Source organism: Cricetulus griseus, assembly GCF_003668045.3.
Source record: "Cricetulus griseus strain 17A/GY chromosome 1 unlocalized genomic scaffold, alternate assembly CriGri-PICRH-1.0 chr1_1, whole genome shotgun sequence".
In the NCBI taxonomy this organism is placed as follows: Eukaryota; Metazoa; Chordata; class Mammalia; order Rodentia; family Cricetidae; genus Cricetulus; species Cricetulus griseus.
Window position 1 is genome coordinate 196,207,490 of NW_023276807.1, and position 21,684 is coordinate 196,229,173.

Consider the following 21,684-nt stretch of genomic DNA (forward strand, 5'->3'; position numbering starts at 1 on the left):
CCTGTGTTAGCAAGGGTGAGGGAAAGACACCTGCCCCACCCTCATACATGCCACCTGAAGCTGGTGAGCATTGGCCTCTGGAGGATGAGAAAAGAAGAGCTGGGTGTGCCTCTCACCAACAGCTGCAATTGGGGAAGTGTTCCTGGCAATCACCTGGGTAAGACAGTAGAGCTGGTCCTTGTGGTCTGAGTGTGGGTGAGCCAGATGTGAGGGCATGAGAGCAGGAGAATTGGACCCTGTGATATCTTCCTGGAACACTTAAAAAGAAAGGAACTATGTACTAAGTGGTGTTCTGTGAGACTCACTGGGACAAACTACAGATCCCTTGCCATAAAGTTTGCATATTTGTTTGTTTTATAATTTTGGGTTTGAGTTTCTCATCTAAAGTTTTTTGAGGGGGAGAGGTTGTAATGCCCATCTCAGAAGCAAGGAGACAGGTAGGGGAACTGTGTGATTGGGATGCATGATGTGAAATCAACACAGAAGCATAAAAGAAATTTAAAAACAAATAAATTAAGAAAATCAGAGCTATCTGCCTATGGTTTCCTTGAAATATAGTATCAGTATAACCACAAAGTATGCACAACGAATTCTCAGATATGTTGGGATAATTTTGTTATGCTGCTGGCCTAAACTATGAATTAGTATAACTCTTTTAAATTTTTGTTTCTTTTACTTATATGTATGCATGTTTTACTTGCTAAAGGGCTGTATACCACATACATGCAATTCCACCAGAGGCCAGAAGAGAGCATCATATTATTCCTGAATCTGGATGCTTTTAGCTGCTCTTTTGGTCCTTTGGGAGAGAAAGGCATAACGAAAATTAAGCAGCCATCTCTTCAGCCCCTACACTGGATTTCTATCTTAACAGCCATGCCTGTCCTGGAACTAAGAATGAACTCTTTATGAATGAAAGAGATATATGCACATAGAACATCAATATACATACAGAGTTCATTCATTTCCATGGATGATGTAATCAACCCAAGATATGGCTCAGTGGCCTGAGTTCTTTCCCTTGGAGTCTCCAACAAATTTCTTCCTCTGATCTTCATGTGGGTTGGGTGCTCAGTCGTGGACCACAATGGTTAAGACATCTGGCTTCCCCCTCCTCACCTGCACTCGAATCTCTCTATCTGATGCACTCATTCAATTATAGAACTGTGGATTACATTTGAGAGATTTGGGACTTTTGCTATTTTACTTTTTCCTGAGACATTAAAGGAACCAAGAAGACCAACACCAAAGCATCACCCAAAGAACAGGTTAAGGGAAAGTGACCACTGGTATTTGTAACATAGCTGAGACCCAAACTGTACTATAAGGTCTTCTCTACATGCCTGGCGTAATAGTCAGGGCTCTCTAGAATAACAGAAGTTATAAAATGAATCTCTATATGCATTCAAAGCGTATTTGTTACAATGACTCCCAGGTGTGGTCCAGATAATACAACAATGGCTGGCTATGAATTGAAAATCCAAGCATCAAGTAGTTGTTCAGTCCACACTGCTGGATGTCACAGTTGGTCTTCAGTGTATGCTAGAATCCTAAAAAGTAGGCTCAACTGCCAGAAAGGGATGTGGTATTAAGGCGAGAAGAAGCAGGCAAAAAGGAAAACCTCCCTTCTTCCCTGTCCTTCTATAGGCTTCCAGCAGAAGTCATGTTACAGTTTATATTTGGATTAAAGTTCTGCATTAAAGCTGTGATTCCTCCTTCAATGTCCATATTAGAAGTCGATCTCTGTAGATATAATCAAACAGAAATCTCCCATAGGTTTGCCTTCCCTCAAATTCCAGATTAGAAGTAGATCTTCATACTTCAAATGAAACAGTAATCGTCCATAGTAGAGCCATCTATTTTTTTGGTTTATGTTAATATCAGATGTAGTCACGTTGACAACCAAGAATAGCCATCACAGTAGTATTACCCTCTTCACTAATAATCTTGAGCAAATGTCTCCTTGAGACTGTGAAAGGAAGGAGTGACAATAATAAGTTATATCTGAATCAGCTGTAGATCTCATAGTCATGATGACATTTAATGTCCTGTTTATGACCATGGATGCCTGAAATAGGAAACACACGGGGCCTGACAGAAAGAGTGGTGTTTCTCAGGCCACATGAATTTGGACTTGAAATCCTCCAGACCACTTCTTGCTCACTCCATGCACACTGAAAAAGAAAGTTTAAAAAGAAAAAGAACACAAAAAAATCCAACCACTCTCTCTTTAAAAGAGGAGGGCGCAAGGCAGACTTCAGAGGAATCTTCCTTGTAAACAACAGCTAGAAGCATCCCATAGATTTCAAAGAAAGAACAGTCATTAGGACTTGAAGTTTCTTTGAGTGTCAGAGAAGCAGGATTTGAAGGTGGCAGCACTGGAAACAAATCATACTCCATAAACAAATCACACTCCAGAGCTTACCACTGAAGCTACCATGATAAGCGTGGGCACTGCAGTGTGTGTCACCAAGAATACTGGATTAGACAATGTGCCTGGTGTCGAGTTAGAAACTTGCAACATCTGTGGCTCTGAAAATGGGATACAGCCTTTCCCAAATCGTGTAGCAGTTTGGACTCCCCCACTTCTTTAGAACATAAGCTCTTTAGAACATAAGTTAATGACTCAGGCTTGTATTTGTTGACCTAGACCCTGTAGTAAGGGGCAGGGCTTCTGATGGGAACTCCTCCAGGAAAACAATGGAAGGATGGTCAAAGGTGCTGGCAGTGAACACCCACTCCAAATGTCTACCCTGTACCCCCCAGAAAGGAGCTTCAATAGTCAAATTTACCAAATTTTCCTATGTGGCTTGTGCGTATTTTCACTATTTTAAACATAGTATCATTTTCTGACATAAATCCTTAAAATATTCTTTGTACAATTGAAATTTCACTTTGGACAGAATTGTATTCATGTAGGGTCAATTTCTTTCTTTCTTTCTTTCTTTCTTTCTTTCTTTCTTTCTTTCTTTCTTTCTTTCTTTCTCTTTCTTTTATCAAGACAGTGTTTTCTGTGGTTTTGGAGGCTGAACTAGCTCTTGTAGACCATTCTGGTCTTGAATTCACAGAGATCCGCCTGCCTCTGCCATTGACTTGGGCAGTATAATATAGTAACAATGTAAGGTAAGTGGGAGCTGTTTACCTCATTGCTGACAGAAAGTGAAACACAGAGACAGGAATGGACCAGACAGGACAAGATATAACCAGCAGTATCATTCTTCCCCTTGAGATACTTTCCCACCCAGGCTCTGCTTCTGAGTATCTCAGGAACCTCTCCAAAGGGTCAGCTCACACTTTGAACAGTTTTCCTCCAGCTTCTGGTACAACCTTGGGAGTTTGGGGACTCTTAGGAGGGGCTTCCCTAGGAGAAGCAGGTCACTACTGCTGTGCCTCTTAGCAGGAAAGCCTAGTCTATGCCTGCTTCTGGCCTGTCTCCTGAGCCCATGGGAGCTTCCTGATAGGCTGCCATGGAAACAGCCTCAGTCTCCCACCTCCACAGACTGTGCTTCCACACCTTCCTCCTCTGCTGGCATAGAATGAGCCCTAATAAACCCTTCTTCCCCTGTAGGGAGAATTCCCACATACCTGTAGTGCTGGCCACGTCCAACATTTTTCAGGTTCCATTGGGGAGGACAAACCATCCTCAGCTGAAATCTGTTTTGCGGTACACCTTTGCCACCTGCTGGCCAAACATAGTTATTGTGACTAAAATAGCCTGAGTCCTGGAAAATTACCAAGGGTAAGCCTTATATTTTCAGAACTATTCTATACAATGGCAGATAATCTTAAGATACAGAACATTAGGGATCTTTTTGCATCTTATATGGATGGGATGTTAGAGGAGGTATATGATTTGCACAGATATTTCTGCTACATAAACAGAATAAAAATCTAAAGACGTATATATATAAAAAATCTCTGATTTGATTTTAAAAGACAAATTAAGACTTCATCTGAATGGAAAGGACACAGAAGAAATTATAGTACCTTTAACTAATGAGGAAATTTGCTCCTTATGGAAGGATAATGAATATTGGCAGAGAGCTTGTAGTACCATTTTGGGAACTGAGAATTAAATTCATAAAGAAGACAATTTGGATCCTTCCATGTATTGTAAGAAAAACACCAATCTCTGGAGTCCCTACATTCTACACTGATGCAAACAAATCAGGTAAGACAGGATATAAATCAGGAGATACAAGTAAAATAGTTCAAACCATTTATAACTGTACAAAAGGCAAAAATGCACGCCATTCTCATGGTACTTATGGATTTTACAGAGCCCCTCAATATAGTTACTAATTCTCAATATGCAGAGAGAGTTATTTTACATTTTGAGACCACAGAATTCATTTCTGATGATACGGAATTAACTTCATTATTTATACAATTACAAGAAACAATAGGGAATAGGACTCATCACCCAACAGATTCCATATGTGTCTGCGAGAACCTCTGGCACAAGGTAATAATGAGATTGATTGTTTATTAAGAGGAAGCATTCTAGAAGCCTCAGAATTTCATAAAAAGCACCATGTGGATAGCAAAGGTTTAAAAAAGATTTTTCCATTAGTTGGCAACAAGCAAAGGAGATAGTAAGAAATTGCCCTACCTGTTCATCTATAAACAAGCTCCATTAAAAACAGCCAGTAATCCCAAAGGTATACATAGGAATGAAATTTTGCAAACGAATGTGTTTCACTTTCCAGAATTTGGAAATTTAAAATATGTACACCATACCATAGACATATTTTCAGGGTTTCCCTGGGCCACTGCTTTTAGCTCTGAAAAGGCTGATTCTTTTATCACACACCTATTAGAGGTAGTGGCCATTATGGGTATACCTGCACAAATAAAAACTGACAATGCTCCAGCATATGTCTCCAGCAAATTGGAACAGTATTTTTTAAATATTATACCATAAAGCAAGTAACTGGAATATCACACAAGCCCACAGGACAAGCAGTGGAGTTGAGATCTAACTACACTTTAAAAGAAATGCTCCATAAACAGGCAGGGAGAACAAAGACCCAGTCCTTACTGTATTTTAAAAGCAAATAGCTAAAATACCCAAAACAAACACAGGATGTCTCATGGTAAATGGATGTCTCATAATCAACAGATTGAAGACAGAACTTTCTGGTCTCTCCAGATGACTTGCACTTTGTGAACCATAAAACACATATATAAACCTTATGAAATAGGAAGGTGCTGGTTCAACATAGTAAGCTTTTTACTATTCCTCAGTAGTTGAAAATATATTATGTTTTACTATGTGTATTTGTTTCAAATGTTTATACTGGCCCCTTTTCCTTATGGATAAATTCCCAAAATCTTGTTGAAAATTTAACACAAAAGAGCATGTCATTTCATTAAATATAAAGGAACTGTGCCTGAATCCTGTCTCTTCTTTGTACTGCTTTCAAATTCAAATCTTAAGATACCTCAAATTGGTACATGACTAGACATTTAAATTACATATGTACTCTAACATAAAACAAATAGTTATTCAGTATTTACTATGAATCTAGATACTGGTTATATTTTGATGAAGAATTAAGACATACAAATGTCCTCCTGAAACAGCTTCTTTTAGTGAGGGATAATTTTGGATTCCTCATATAAGTTGTCAGGAACAACTCTCAGAAGCAATAACGAAAACTGATTTTAATGATAACGATTCAGCAAATAGAGTTCATGGAACAGATAATTTCAGGGAACCAGCACAGAATGCATAATAAACCTGAGGTGGCAATGAGCTGGCTGCTAAGGCCAGGGCCAGTGTAGCTGTGCAGAGAAAGCAATGGGAATAGGGAAAATGACTACAAAATGAGGACCGAGAGTTGTGTGTGAGCAGTAAGAGTCCTGATAGGAAGGTGACTTTATTGTTAGTGGTGGTGACAAAACACTGAGAAGGTAGACAAAATAAAAAACAAAGGATGATGTTAAAAACAATATTAGATGCTTAGTAAGAAAACAAACATCATTAGCCAGCTTTAATCCTTATAACTCTGGGGCTAGTATCACTGTATTTACATTTTTCATGTAAGGAAATTTAGATTTGAGAGGTAATTGGCCTCCAGAACACCAGCTAATAAATCAAAACTGTCAGAAATTGTATACAGATTCAATTCTAAAACCATGTGCCTCATTTTTACTTTCCAACATTACCACAATAGAAGCTTCAAATAATAGCAACATACAGATTGCGTAAACATTTGATATAATATGTAACAGAAGTCAATCAGGCATATCGGGTATTTGTTTTCATACAATTTACAGGATCTACAACACATGTTATAATTGTACAATAATATATTAGAAGTCATTCTCTAGAGATAGGGTTACAGTTATATATTGAGAGTCTATAAGTGGCACCAAACCCAAGAGTTTACATACACATTTCAATGAAATTCAATATTCATACAGTAGACTTCAACTTCTGAGTAACATACCTGCTACACAACAGTCAATAATTTATCTCTACACCCTCTCACCTTGAAACTTTAAAAAATAAATCAGGCTTAATGCTAACATACATGAAAACCCCCAACTAATTAACTACAAAGAAAAACACTTTTCCAGACTTAGTAACACAAGTCATTCGGGGGAAGTCCAAAGCTACTTCTAGTTCAATCACAACAGAAACCTAGTGAAAAACATTACTGGAGACTAGTAATACATCAGTGTGAAAGCTGATACTCACATGTATCTGCTCAAGCAACATGAGTCTCTCAAGCCTATCCTATTTGGGTCCTGAATGCATACTATCACTTTAAGAAAAGTCAAAAACACTCAGGCTAGCCTTCACAAATGCAGTGTTCTGCCCCAACCCTACATTGCAACTGCAATATCTGGGTTCTTATTTGAGAGCTATTGCAATATCTTCCATGAAACCACATCACTGTTACATTTTCAAACCTCAGTGGGGTTTACAAAATCAACCACAACTTCACTGAAATGGAGGTGGAAAATCTAAATTCCAGAAAAGGAGCAAGTAGACCAAGGGGAAAAGAGTTATTCTTCTCACAATGGAGCTATCTTCTTAACTAGGTATTGTCAGATAAATATCCACATAAATGCAGATTCACTAGGAAATTCATTGGCTTTCCTCTTCTCCCTTATTTTTGAGTGGTGGAGATGTGAGATGTACAGGCCCATTTTTATTACTCTAATGAAATACTAGGTAGGTATGAATAAAAGAGTTTTCTTAGCTTAGTTTAGAGGCTAAAAGTTAAGGTAAAAAGCATTTGCTCTGGGAAGACTCCTTGGCTGTGTCATCCCATGGTGGATGGCACAGAATTTCAAATTATGTATGGAAGCAGGGGTCATAATACTAGAGAAAGAATATCTTGGGTTCAGGTTTAGGCTTTTAAACATATTCCCTTCTTTACTGCAGGCAAGAACAATGACTGGTCTCCTGGTCATAGACACAGAGCTTAAAACATCTCCTGCAGGCATCTGTACCAAAGGTGATCATCTTGGGCTGCCTTATGAACCTGAGTGTCCCCATGAGCATAGGATAAAATTGTACAAATTTCTCTATGGAGACATAACCCAACTCATCATAGCACTCCAGTGGGGCAGGGAATTGCCCCATGGTCATCTTGCTCAAGTTGGCTGTGTGGTTGAAAAGGTCACTGAAGACATTCATGGACAAGTCATTGGTATACATATTGACCTTGGTGATCTGGGAGCATTGGCTGAGGGCAGGTAGGAGAACACTGAGCTGAGTGTTTAAGAAGGAGGGAGGTGCCCATGTGGCTCTCTTCTGCCTGGCTGAGCTGAGTGGGAAGCCCTTCTGGGTTCCCCTGTTCAGGTGCAAACCTGGTCATCTGGTCCCTTGCAAAAGTTCTTTTCCCCAATAAACTACCGGTTTTCAACCTATTCCTGACTCTACTTTGTAATCATCTATATCTGGTGTCAGAAGTTTTTCGGGCTGAATTTGAACCCACAGGTGGGTCATGACCTGGGGAATTAATATTAACCCAGGTGGTGGGTAGTGGTGGGGTTACCCCCTGCCTCATCAGCACCCAGGTAACCCTTCCCCTCTCCCTCCCACCCCATTGTGATAAAAGCCTGTGAGCATTCATTGCCACTGAGTGTCTCCGGCACCTCCTGCTCCCACTGAGAGGAAGCTGCTACAGTCACCTGGGGGCTTCATCCCTCCTGGGTTTGACTCCCAGCCCAAGGGCAGTTTCTGCCTGGTACCTTCCTTGGGTTTTCCTGACCTGAGGCTAGTCCCCTTCTATTTTAGCCACTGTAGCCACCATCGCCACTGCCAAGCACTCAGCAGTGTCGTAACAGATACTGCCTCGGTGTCCGGAACTGGCTATAGCCCTGCGGGTTTTCCTTCTAACAAAAGCCCAACCCTTCCATCTGCTCTAACGCAGTCTGAAAACAATTCAGATATTTTTCACATTATCTTGAGACCAATTTAAGCATCCTCAGCTGAACACTGCACCACCACAACTGGCCACCTGTACCACCTGCTGGTCAAACACAGTTACTGTGACTGGAAGGGAAACTGATACAGGTAAACTCACATTATCTCAGAAAATCTAACAAAGCAGACAATTGGGAATATTCTTGCTTCTTACGTGATATGATGTTAGGGGAGGCTGATGACTTACCAGTAATGTACCTATATAGTATGTTAGCAGTCAGCTTCATAGCTCACGTGATATCTCTTTACCAGAGGACTGAGACACAGGGAAAAGGAAAAAGCACCTGTAGGAATTATGGGCAGCTTAGAAAGTTGAATGCAAGATATAAAAGCCAGCCAAGAAAATTTGATCTCTGAAATGTAAGACATTAAATGTTTACACAAAGAAGTTGAGGATACTAAATCTGGCCATGCTACATTACTAACACAGGTAGAACAAACTCATGGCAAAATAGAACCCAAAATTTGTTCCCTGCCTGATGCCATAAATGGAAAGATAGCTAAGAACCAGGACAGGATTAGTGAATTGGCACAGAAAATTCGCTCCATGTTTGATGAATCTATGACCACAGGCCAAAAGCTGGAGTCTAGGATTGGATATTTAGAAGGCAATTTATATGCCATTCAGATACTATCTAAGGGTGAGAACATTACAGGTTTAGAAGCATATGTAAATGAGTAAACAAGAAGAATCAATGATTCTATAAAATTCTTAGAATCTTATATGACTCAAGAGATTCAATCTATCAATGAGACAGTGGTTGCCAGACTCCAAGCCTTGGATGACTCTGAATTGGTTTCCTCCCAATCCAATGCACCTATTCCAATCAAATATCAGGAAAACCTTCCTAAGGTTGTTATGCGCACACCACTGGTCTTCCCAGCAAATATGACAGAAAAACTGCCATCCAAAAAAAATACCCAAATGGCCATGTGGCAAATGTCTTTAAAGGGTTAGAGGCCTCAGTTAAAAGTAAGCATAAATAATAAAGTTATTACTGGTTTGGTGGACACTGGGGTGGGCATGACTATTATAACCCAAAAGTCCTGGCCTCAGAGATGGCCCCTAAAATAGGTGAATGTTCAATTTTTCGGGATTGAAACTCTAGAGTATGCCAGAGTGTGAGGTGGGTTGTCTGCATAGGACTGAAAGGGCAGAGAGAAAAGTTAAAGCCATATGTAGCAGATATTAAAATAAATCTCTGGGGCCATGACCTTTTACATCAATGGCATACCCAGATTAACATTTCTTCAGTATCAGATGCAAATAATATACAACCTCTAGATGGTAGACCAACTATAGTAAGGCACTATATAAAACAGATACCAACCATTCAGGCTATACATAAACAAAGAACAAATGATAAACCTTCAGAGCAACCAAAAGCTCTACACCTAAAATGGCTTACAGATGAACCAGTCTGGGTAGGACAATGGCCTATGACCTCTGAGAAGCTAGAGGCTTTAGAAAAGTTAGTTCAGGAACAGCTACATTCTGGGCATATAGAAGTATCTACCAGACTTTGAAATTCTCCTGTATTTGTTGTCAAAAAGAAGTCTGGTAAACGGAGGATGCTGACAGACCTGTGAGCCATCAATAAAGTAATTCAGCCTATGGGCTCTCTACAGCCTGGAATTCTTTTGCCTTCCTTGATTCCTAAAGGATGGCCGATCATTGTCATTGATCTAAAAGACTGTTTCCTCATTATACCATTACAAGAAAAGGATTAGGAAAAATTTGCATTCACGATACCTACTTAAAATAATTCACAGCCAGTTAAGAGATTTTAGTGGAAGGTTTTGCCATAGGGAATGTTAAATAGTCCTAACTTGGGCCAGCACTTCGTACAAAAACCTTTGGAGATAATTTGAAAGAAATTTCCACGATCCATAATGTATCATTATATGGATGACATACTGTTGTTGAATTCTAAGAAGCAAATATTGGAACATATGTTTGAAATGGTGAAGGAAGTTCTGCCTCATTGGAAGTTACAGATTGCCCCAGAAAAGACACAAAGAGGAGATTCTATTAAGTATTTGGATTATAAAATAGACTTACAAAAAATCAGGCTGAAAATGTACAAATAAAAAGAGATTGTTATCAAACTCTTAATGACCTACAGAAATTGCTAGGGGAAATTTCTCAACTACTGACAATATTTGGAGAGGAAGGACATGACTTAAAGCATTTAAAAATGGGCCGGGTGTTGGTGGCTCACACCTTTAATCCCAGCACTCAGGAGGCAGAGGCAGGTGGATCTCTGTGAGTTCAAGGCCAGCCTGATCTCCAGAGTGAGTGCCAGGATAGGCTCCAAAGCTACACAGAGAAACCCTGTCTTGAAAAAGCAAAAAAAAAAAAAAAGGTCCTTAAAGGGGACAAGGACTTAAACAGTCCTTGAATATTATCCATTGAAGTGGAAAAATAATTACAATGGTGGAAAACAGAATACTGGATGCACTTGTAGACTATGTGGACCCTAATTTGACTGTATTCTTGTTATTTTACCATTCAGAGAATACCCTTCATTGATTCTGATGCAGAGGGAAGATATTATGTTAGAATGGATATTTCTGCTACATAAACAGAATAAAAAAGCTAACGACGTACATAGAAAACATTTCTGATTTGATTCTAAAAGGCAAATTAATACTTTGTCAAGTGACTGGAAGGGACCTAGCAGAAATTACAGTGCCTTGAACTAATGAGGAAATTTCCTCCTAATGGAAAGACAATGAATACTGGCAGACAGCTTTTACTAACTTTTTGGGGACAACTAGCAACAATTATCCCAAAACTGACAGAATTAAATTAATAAAAAAAGACAATCTGCATCCTTCCACGTATTGTAAGAAAAACACCTACCTTCTACACTGATGTAAACAAATCAGGTAAGGCAGGTTATAAATCAGGAGAGATAAGTAAAGTAGTTCAAAGTCCGTATAACTGTACAGAAGACAGAATTACACGTAATTCTTATGGTACTTATGGATTTTATAGAGCCTCTCAATATAGTTTCTGATTCTCAATATGCAGAGAGAGTCATTTTACACATCAGGACTGCTGAATTCCTTTCTGACAATACAGAATTAACTTCATTGTTTATACAATTACAAGAAACAAACAGGAGCAGGACCTATCCTATATATATAACACACATCAGATCCCATACAGGTCTGCCAGGCCCACAAGCACAAGGGAATGACTAGATTGATCGTTTATTAATAGGAAGCATGCTAGAAGCCTCAGAATTTCATAAGAAACACCATTTAAATAGCAAACATTTAAAAAAGGATTTTTCCATCACTTGGCAACAAGCCAAGGAGATAGTGAGAAACTGTTCTACCTGTTCCTTCTATAATTAAGTCCCATTGCCATCAGGCTGTAATCCTAAGGGCATTCAGAGAAATGATGTCTGGATGTGTTTTACTTTCCAGAATTTGGAAATTTAAAATATGTGCATCATACTATACACACATTTTCAGGTTTCAATGGGCTACTGCTCTTATCTCTGAAAAGGCTGATTCTGTTATAACACACCTGTTAGAGGTAATGACCATTATGGGTATACCTGTACAAATAAAAACTGACAATGCTCCAGCATACATCTCCAGAAAATTGGAACAGTTTTTCAAATATTATAAAGCATATAACTGGTGTACCACACAATCCCACAGGACAAGCAGTGGTAGAGAGATCTAATCAAACACTAAAAGAAATGCTCCATAAACAGGCAGGGGGAACAAAAACCCTCGAACATAGGTTGTAGGGAGACATTGTAGCCCTGTCTCCTAGTAGCCCCTACAGGTGTGCCTGGCCACGCCCATGAGGGCGTGGTCAGGGAGGTTGAAGATAACTCGGGGGCAATTCTTAAAAGGCCCCAACATGTGGAGACCTCTTCTTTCTCTGGCCTTGTTAGCTTGCTGCCTCTGGGCATGCTCTGGCTTGTGTTTGGGCTGGTGTTTATCTGAATAAAGAAATCTCAGCATTATGGACTACGGATCATCTTCGTGCATGCTACACCTTGAGCACGTTATATCTGGCGCCCAGACACCCACGACCCATTCTGCTTCTCCTGCAGGACTCTGTTGGCAGCCACAAAAGATGGCTGAAAGTGCCGGACCACCTGTGGCTACTCTGCATGCTGAACGGGTGAGTTAAGGCTGAATTCCGGCCCTGTGCGCCCGACTCACCCGATCTGCCATCTGCAGCGGGCCTGCGTGCTCCTGCTGCCTCCGGCCTTGCATGCTTGGCCCCGAGGCCCTTCCCGCGCCCATCATGTGGCTGAATTATCGCTAGCCATTGGGCCTGCCTTCCCGTGGGTTTTGCTACTCCCGGCAGCACTTTGCAATTTGTGCCACAGCTGCCTGGGGTCTGCCTAGCTGCTGGCGGAAAATCTGTGCGCCGGCTGAGGCTGTGCACAACCGCCGGTTTGCAGCTTTTATCCACAGAAAACGCTCACCACCACTCCCACTCCCCAGGTCCCTCTGTGAGCTGCAGCTGCTTCAGGCAGCTCCACTGCCACCTTCGCTGCCCCTGGGCTCTGTCCGCCACCCGCTGGGCCAGGCCCTGCACGCACCCGCTGCCGTGTGAGCCCTTTCAAATTTAGCTGTGGGCATAGTCACCTGCCTGATGCAAATACCCGCAGGGTACATTCTAAAGGTTTCCCGGTAAGGTATTTTTCAGAAAGTTTCAGATCCTACTCAAAATAAACATGACTGCACCACCTGCTGGTGAAACCTGGTTACTACATCTGGAGATAATGTCACTGGTATGGCCGACTTTCTGTCACCTTTCCCACTTTATAATCTCTCCTATTCTTATGGGCATTCAGTGCTGAAGAAACAAGCTGACTTGCTGAATATTGACTTATATGTCTTATTAGCTCTGAATGTATTCATTTACATGTTGTCGTTCCTCAGGAACAAAGGAAAGGCTGATTTCCCCACCTGCCTACAAGACATGCAAGCTCCTATAGGTAATGAGATTTTAGAGGAGATGAGACTGACTTATGATATGTTTATGGAGATAGTAGAACAGAAGCTAGATGATAGGCTTCACTCTATGTTTTATACGATACAGGCAGATCTGTCTACTACTCAAGCTGAAATGCAGCACATTTATAATAACATAAATACAGACAGGTGCTCCATTTCAGAGGCGCTAGATTCTAAGTGGGTGGCAGACCTGCTGAAGTGCAGGATATTTTAGAAACATTATGGATTAAGCAGGAGACAGATCGTGATGAATTAAAGGATATGAGTAACCAATTAGAGACTCAAATAGCCTCTCTCTCCTACTCCTTTGTCACTAAGGGGCAGGACACCCCAAATAGGCTTCAACAATCGGATAATGCCATTAAATCAATGGCTGAAAAATGCAAGAGAGACTATGGTAGAATTAGAGCTGAGTTTCAAAGCCTGCAAGATGAATTACAGAACAGAGATAACAAACTAGAAATGTCTATCAAGTCGATTGCTGAAGCAAATCACAACCTTGATTCTAAATTTCAATCTCTGGATGGCAATCTCCATGACACCCAGATGCTAGCTAGGGATGAACGTATTACCTGTCTAGAAAACCTTGTGGAGCAACAGTCACAGCAAATCATGGATTCTGTATCATGCCTTGAATCTTTCATGATGAATGAAATTAAAACCTCTCATGAGGATGTCCTGGCTAGGCTGGAGGATTGATTTGACGAAGTGGAGGCAGAATCACTCCACTCTGAGGTGCCTACTCCAAACAGGTATTTCAATCATTCTAAAGTCATTACACACACACCTTTAGTCTATCCAGCCACGGTGGTAGAAAGGCAACCAACTAAAAGGCACTCCCATGAGCAGACAGTATATGCATGGCAACCAATCCAGTTGAAAGATCTTAAGAATATTAAAGAATCAGTTGTCTCACATGGTCTTCATAGCCCATACGTAAAACAGCTGTTACATTCATGGGCCACCTTTAACAGGGTGACACCCACAGATTGGGTAGGACTGGTGTCAGCTGTTCTTGAGAATTCTTGCCAAATCAAATGGAAGGCATTACTCGAGGAGGAAAGGAAAGTCCTAGAGCGGCAAGCCATTAAAGATGGGGTTGATGTGCCCCTTCAGAAAATCCTAGGAGAAGGTATTTATGCTGATCCAGAGGTTCAGGCTGAATATGATGACCATATGCTGTCCCTATGCAGGAAAGCACCACTAAATGCATGGGATAAGGTTCATGAGCCAGGAGAACGACTAGAAGCTTATACCAGAATAGAACAGGGACAAACAGAACCATTTAAGGACTTCTTAGACCGGTTGACCAGAGCAGTAGACATACAAGTAACAGATTCAGTGATATGACATTCGATTGTGTATACCTTAGCTTATGACAATGCAAACCCAATATGCATAAGAATACTTTTGCCTTTAAAGATCAGATCAGCTCCACTAGAAGAATGGGTTCTGCATACTGCCCACATTGACTATAACATGCAAGATGCTGGAATCTGGGCAGGAGAAGCTGTCCCAAGAGGTTTCAAAAGGCAGCAGGAGATTAGGAGAGATAATGACAGAAGGACTTTGGAAGGAGAAACACCTTACAGGGACTCATACAGGTATCAAGAGGCCAGCGTTCATCGTTACCATGGACCAGAGCCTCAAATAGGAAGAGCACACTCCAGGAGTCCATGGAAGCATCAGGAGAATAGATGTTTCAGCTGTGGTAGAATGGGACATATAAGGAAAAATTGTAAGCAAAGAAATTCTAACAATTCCCCATGCGAAAGGTCATTGCCCTCTAGGTTATGTAGGAGATGTGGTAAGGGCAGACACTGGATTAATGAATGCAGATCAACCAGGGACATGCAAGGGAACCTGTTAAGGTCGGGAAACTCTGAAGGGGGCCTCCAGCAGTCCCCCACATCGAGAAAGGCCTGATCATTCCCAGTAATAGTGGGAGACAATCTCTCACAGGACGAATAGATAGTTCTTTGCCTATTGTGAAAAATGATACTGCTCTAGATGGTAGTTTGAATAGTGATAAAGAATCAAATGTGACTGGAAAAAATGAGAAACGCATATTTTGGCAAGCTTCTATTAATGATACAAGGCCTCAGTTAAAAGTGAAAATTAATAATAAAGTTATTTCTGGCTTAGTAGACACTGGGGCGGATGTGACTATTATTACCCAAAAGTCTTGGCCTCATAAATGACCTCTTAAAGAGGCAAATGTACATTTTTTAGCAATTGGTACTCTATCTAGAGTTTGACAGAGTGTTAACTCGGTAGTCTGCATTGGACTGGAAGGACAGAAAGGGAGACTGAAACCATACGTGGCAGATATAGCTATAAATCTCTGGTCTTGTGATCTCTTACAGCAATGGAATACTCAAATTAACATCCCTCCAATGTCAGATACGAATTCTAGAAAATCGCTGGATAGTAGGAAGGATCGGATAAGATGCTATGGAAAATGGTTACCAACTATCCAGGCAGTACAGAAACTAAATACAAATGATAGGCCTTCAGAGGAACTAAAGGCCCTGCCATTAAAATGGCTTACAGATGAACCTGTCTGGATAGAGCAATGGCCTTTGACCTCTAAGAAGCTAGAGGCTCTAGAAAAGTTGGTACAGGAACAGCTGGAGGCTGGTCACATAGAGCAATCTACCAGCCCTTGGAATTCTCCTGTATTTGTTATCAAGAAGTCAGGTAACTGGAGAATGCTGACAGACCTGAGAGCCATAAATGAGGTAATTCAACCTATGAGCTCTCTACAGCCTAGAATGCCACTGCCTTCCTTAATACCTAAAGGATAGTGGATCATAGTAATTGACCTAAAAGACTGATTTTTCAATATACCATTACAAGAAAGTGATAGAGAGAAATTTGCATTTACTGTACCAACTCTTAATAACTCAGAGCCAGTTCGGAGATATCAGTGGAATGTTTTACCTCAGGGGATGCTAAATAGTCCTACTTTGTGTCAACACTTTGTACAACAACCTTTGGAAATAATTTGTAAAAAATTTCCACAATCTCCTGTTTATCATTATATGGATGATATTCTTTTATTGGATTCTAATAAGGAAACTTTGGAATGTATGTTTGACATGGTGAAGGAAGTTCTGCCTAGATGGGAGTTACAAATAGCCCTGAAAAGATACAAAGAGGAGATTCTATTAACTATTTAGGATATAAGATAGACCTACAAAGAATTAGACCACAGAAGGTACAAATTAAAAGGGATCGTTATCAAAGTCTTAATAGTCTTCAAAAGCTGCTAAGAGAAATTTCTCAATTACAGACGATTATTGATGTAGAAGGACATGACATTTAAAAATGGCAATAAAAGGTGATACGGACCTAAACAGTTCACAAAAATTATCTCCTGAGGCAGAAAAAGAGTTACAGTGGGTAGAAAACAATATTGGATGCACGTGTAGATCGGATAAACCTTGATTTAGACTACATTCTGGTCATCTTGCCATCCAAAGAATATCCTTCTGGAATTCTGATACAGAGGGAAGACACTACATTAGAATAGATATTTCTGCCACATAAACAGAATAAAAAGTTAAAGACATATATAGAAAAGATTTCTGATTTGATTTTAAAGGGCAAATTAAGACTTTGTCAGCTGACTGAAAAAGATCCAGAAGCAACTATAGTACCTTTAACGAATGCTGAAATTTCCTCCTTTTGGAAGGATAATGAATATTGGCAAATAGATCTTACTGATTTTTTGGGAACAATTAGTAACAACTATCCCAAAACTGACAGAATTACATTCATAAAAAAGACAGTCTGGATTCTTCCACACATTGTAAGACAAACTCCCATTTTTGGAGTTCTTACCTTCTACACTGATGCTAACATTCACTGCTGACACTTATGTTTGAGTCCCATACAGCCAATGAAGACCCGCCTGATGACAATCCCTGTATGCTCCAGAAAAGGAATTGGGCCATACCTCTTCGACTGCACTGGATCCAACTTACTCCGTTTCAACTGACACTCCGGCCAGAGCTTGGAATACTGACTTCAATCAAGTTGAGGATTTCAACCTAGATCTTCAATCAAACAAATTCCATCTAACATGGACTGGAGATAACCCATTAGAGATTTTCCCTATACTAACATTTTTTTTCCACAGGACCCCTCAAGGCTACCATCGTCCCATTTCAGCAGGAAGTAACTTAGATGATGCTATGCCTCCATTCCCCATTATTGTTTATTAGGGTAGTGTAAGCCTAGTTAGGAATAACTTTCTTATTGTTTAGACTTGGGATTGGAAGGAGGTGTTCAAGTTAGACACCCTTTCCACATGACTTTAGGGCTTAGCCGGAATAGACTTTTACTACTTTAACACTTTCTTCCTACAGGACCCCACAAGGCTATCTTAGTCCCATTTCAGCTGGAAGTACCTTGGAGAATACTACACCCCATTTCCCCATTGTTGACACTAAGGGTAATGTACACCTAGTTAGGGCTAGTTTCCTATTGTTTAGTGTTGGGTTTGAAAGGAGGTGTTCAGGCTTGGATATCTCTTTCAGATGACTTTAAAGTTTAGTTGGAATGGATATAGTTAAGATGTGATATAAGTAGATTATTATATCTTCTTGTAATTCACCTTTATGATTGTTAATTATAGATAACTTACATTGTTAAGTTTTAATCCTCTTTAGACTAAAAGGGGAATTGTAGGGCAAAACCCTGATTAGAGGTACTGCTTGGGTACATGGCTGCTTGGGCCTGGTCACAAGTACCACTGACCAGGCTCACTTGGGCATGGTCAAAGGTACATAACAAGGGTTTAAGAAGGAGAGAAGCATGCATGCAGCTCTCTTTCACCTGGCTTAGCTAATTGGGAGGCATTTCTGGGTCTGTTCTGCTCAGGTGCAAACCTGGTCATTGGTTCCATTTCATGAGTACTTTTCCCAAATAAACTACAAGTTATCAACTTATTTCTGACTCCAATTTGCAATCATCTATAATCCATATCTACCCCCAAGTGAAAAACTCAATACCAAGTGAATCAAAGACCTAAACATAAATCCAGGTATGCTGAACCTGATAGAAGAGAAAGTAGAGAGTAGCCTTGGCCCAGAAGACACCTTCCTAAATATAACACAAGTAGCATAGACTCTGAGAACAACAATTAATAAATGGGACCCCCTGAAAGTGAGAAGCTTTGGTATGGCAAGGGATAAGGTCAATAAGAAAAAAAAACAACAAAACATCAGAATGGGAAAAGAACTTCACCAACCCCTCATCTGACATAGGGCTTATCTCCAAATATATATAAAGATCTTAAGAACCTAGACACCAAAATACCAAATAGTACAATTTTAAAAATGGGGTACAGATCTAAACAGAGAATTCTCAACAGCAGAAACTCAAATGGCCAAAATACATTTAAGGAATTGCTCAACATCCTTAGTCATCAGGGAAAGGCAACTCAAAATATGTCTGGGATAACATCTTACACCTGTCAGAATGGGTAAGTTTGAAAACACTGATGACATTTTATGCTGGAGAGCATGTGAAGTAAGGAGAATACTCCTCCACTACCGGTGAGAGTGCAAACTTGTACAACCACTTTGGAAATCATTATAGAAGTTTCTCAGAAAATTGGGAATCATTCTACCTCAAGACCCAGTAATACCACCCTTGGGCATACACCCAAAGGATGCACAATCACACCAAAGGGCATTTGCTCAACTATGTTCATACCAGCATTATTTTAGTACTCAAAACCTGACAACAACCTATGATGGGGGAAGTACTTCTGTGTATGTTTATCTTATTGATTGTTAAATAAAATACTGTTTGGTCAATAAGACAACAAGTTAGATGAAACTAGGAGTCAAAGAGGATTCTGGGAGATGTAGTAGAGAAGAGGTGGTCTAGGCAGGAAGTGACATAGCAAGGGGACTCATATTTAAGCGAAGGAGAAACAGGAAGGCCCCCTTTTTTTCCCCTCCCCTCCTGCTCCAGCGGCAAGATGTGATCCCAGCAAGGAGGGACGCCAATAAGGTGTCCGATAAGATAAGTCTTATAAAATATATAGGTTTATGATAGTTAGGACTGAGTTAGCAGATGAGACGTCCTAGTCATTGGCCAAGCAGCTTTGAACCTAATACAAGTTTCTGTGTATTCATTTGGGCCTAATTCGGACAGGCGGCTGGCGTAAAGCTCACATGTGGCGGTGGGGCTCAGTGGCTTTTGGCGGAAAGATTTATCGTAACAAACCTACCCACCCATCAACCAAAGAATGGATAAAGAGAATGTGTTACATTTACACAGAGGTAAAAAAACAATGACATCTTGAAATTTGTAGGAAAATTGATGGCACTAGAAAAAACCATTCTGGGTGAGGTAATTGAGACCCAGAAAGATAAAAACATGGTATATATTCACACATAAGTGGATATTAGATGTAAAGCAAAGGATAACCAGTCTATAATCCACTATCCCAGAGAAGCTAGGTAAAAAGAGGGACCCTAAGAGGGACACACAAGGAAGGCCCCTGGAAAGGAAAACAGTTAAGATCAACTGGGTAAACTGGGAGAGGGATAGAGGGAGGGGATAGAGGATGGGAACATGAGGATCAAGAAGACCAAGTTGGGGGAATGATAGAGAGGGAGAACAATGGAAGAGGCATCTTGATACAGAGAGCCATAATGGGTTTAGGAAGAAACCTGGTGCTAGAGAAATTCTCAGGAATCCACAGGAATGATTCCAGCTAAGTCTCCTAGGAATAGAGGATAGGGTGTCTGAAGGGGTCTTCTTCTTTTATTGTGTTAGTGATCAATTTTCATCATAGTACCTACATCCAGTAACTGATAGAAGCAGATGTAGTGACTCACAGCCAAGCACTGGGCTGAATTCCTGGAGTTCAGTTGAAGAGATGGAGGAGGGATCATATGAACAACGGGGAGTCAAGAACAGCTGGCTTGAGCTAGTAGGAGCTCACAAACTATGGAATGACAGCTAGGGAAACTGCATGAGGCAGAACTAGACCTCTGAATGTGGAAGACAGCTATGTGACTTGAGTGGTTGTGGGGAGGGTTGACAGTGGCACCAGGACATATCCCAGTGGGATGCGGGTTTTTGGAGTGGGTTTTTGGAGCCCATTCCCTATGGTGGGATACCTTGATCAGCCTTGATACATGGGGGAGGGGATTTATCCTGCCTCAACTTGGTAGGACAGACTTTGTTGACTACCCAAGGAAGACCTTACCCACTATGAGGAGTGGATGAAGTGCAGGAAGGGGTGGAGGCAGGGGGCAGGAGAAGGGGAGGCAGGGGAAACTGGGATTGTTATGTAAAATGAAAATAAAACTTTAAATTAAAAAATGTTCCTACAAGAAACCAACACCATGGCTTAAAAAGTAAACACCTCATACCTTTCCCATTTCTTTCACTTACTATCCATATCAAACAAATGTCCCTAGAAACCACTATGAAGAGATAAAACAAAAATAGCACCCCTTTGCCCAACACAGAAGTCAATCACAATATTTCTGTACTGGATCTGCCAGTCCAACCTCCCAGAAAACAAACTACAAACTTGAGGACATATGCATGAAATAAACTTCTTCCTACTAACAGCTTCCTTCTCTCTCCTCCAACATAGTAAGGGAGGCAGAACACACAACACAATGACAATCACTTCCATATGGATATTTGTCCTAGTCAGTTATAACTACAGTCCAAGGCTGTTGGAATCTACTGTTAACTTCAAGAGAAGCAATCATGGAATTTCCAGCTTGCCCAGGTAACTTGGTCAGGGATATTTATATCCACAACCTTTAGGTTTGATCAGGTAAACAGTTTTAAAACATACCTGCCTCATTTGGTATTTTAAACTTTGTAAGCTAAGTTGGTTCAACTGACTTAATCACTGCTTCCTTCTATAATAATGGAACTTGGAAAGACAATTTGTGTGAAAGTCTCTGAACTGTGTATTCTGCTAACACCCAGTCCAGTTCTATCTTGAGCAAACCTGAGAAATGTTGTAAAGCCATACATATTGTTTTCAAGACCAAGGTAAAAAGGAAAAGTTAAACTGACTGTAATTTAGACACTGTGGTGGTTTGAAAAAGAGTGGGCCCCATACGTTCATGGATTTGAATGTTTGGTCACCAGGCAGTGGCATCTGTAGAAAGGTTAGGAGGTGTGGCCTTGTTGGGGTAGGTGTGGCCTGGCTGTAAGACGTATGTCACTGGGTGTAGGTTGTTAGATTT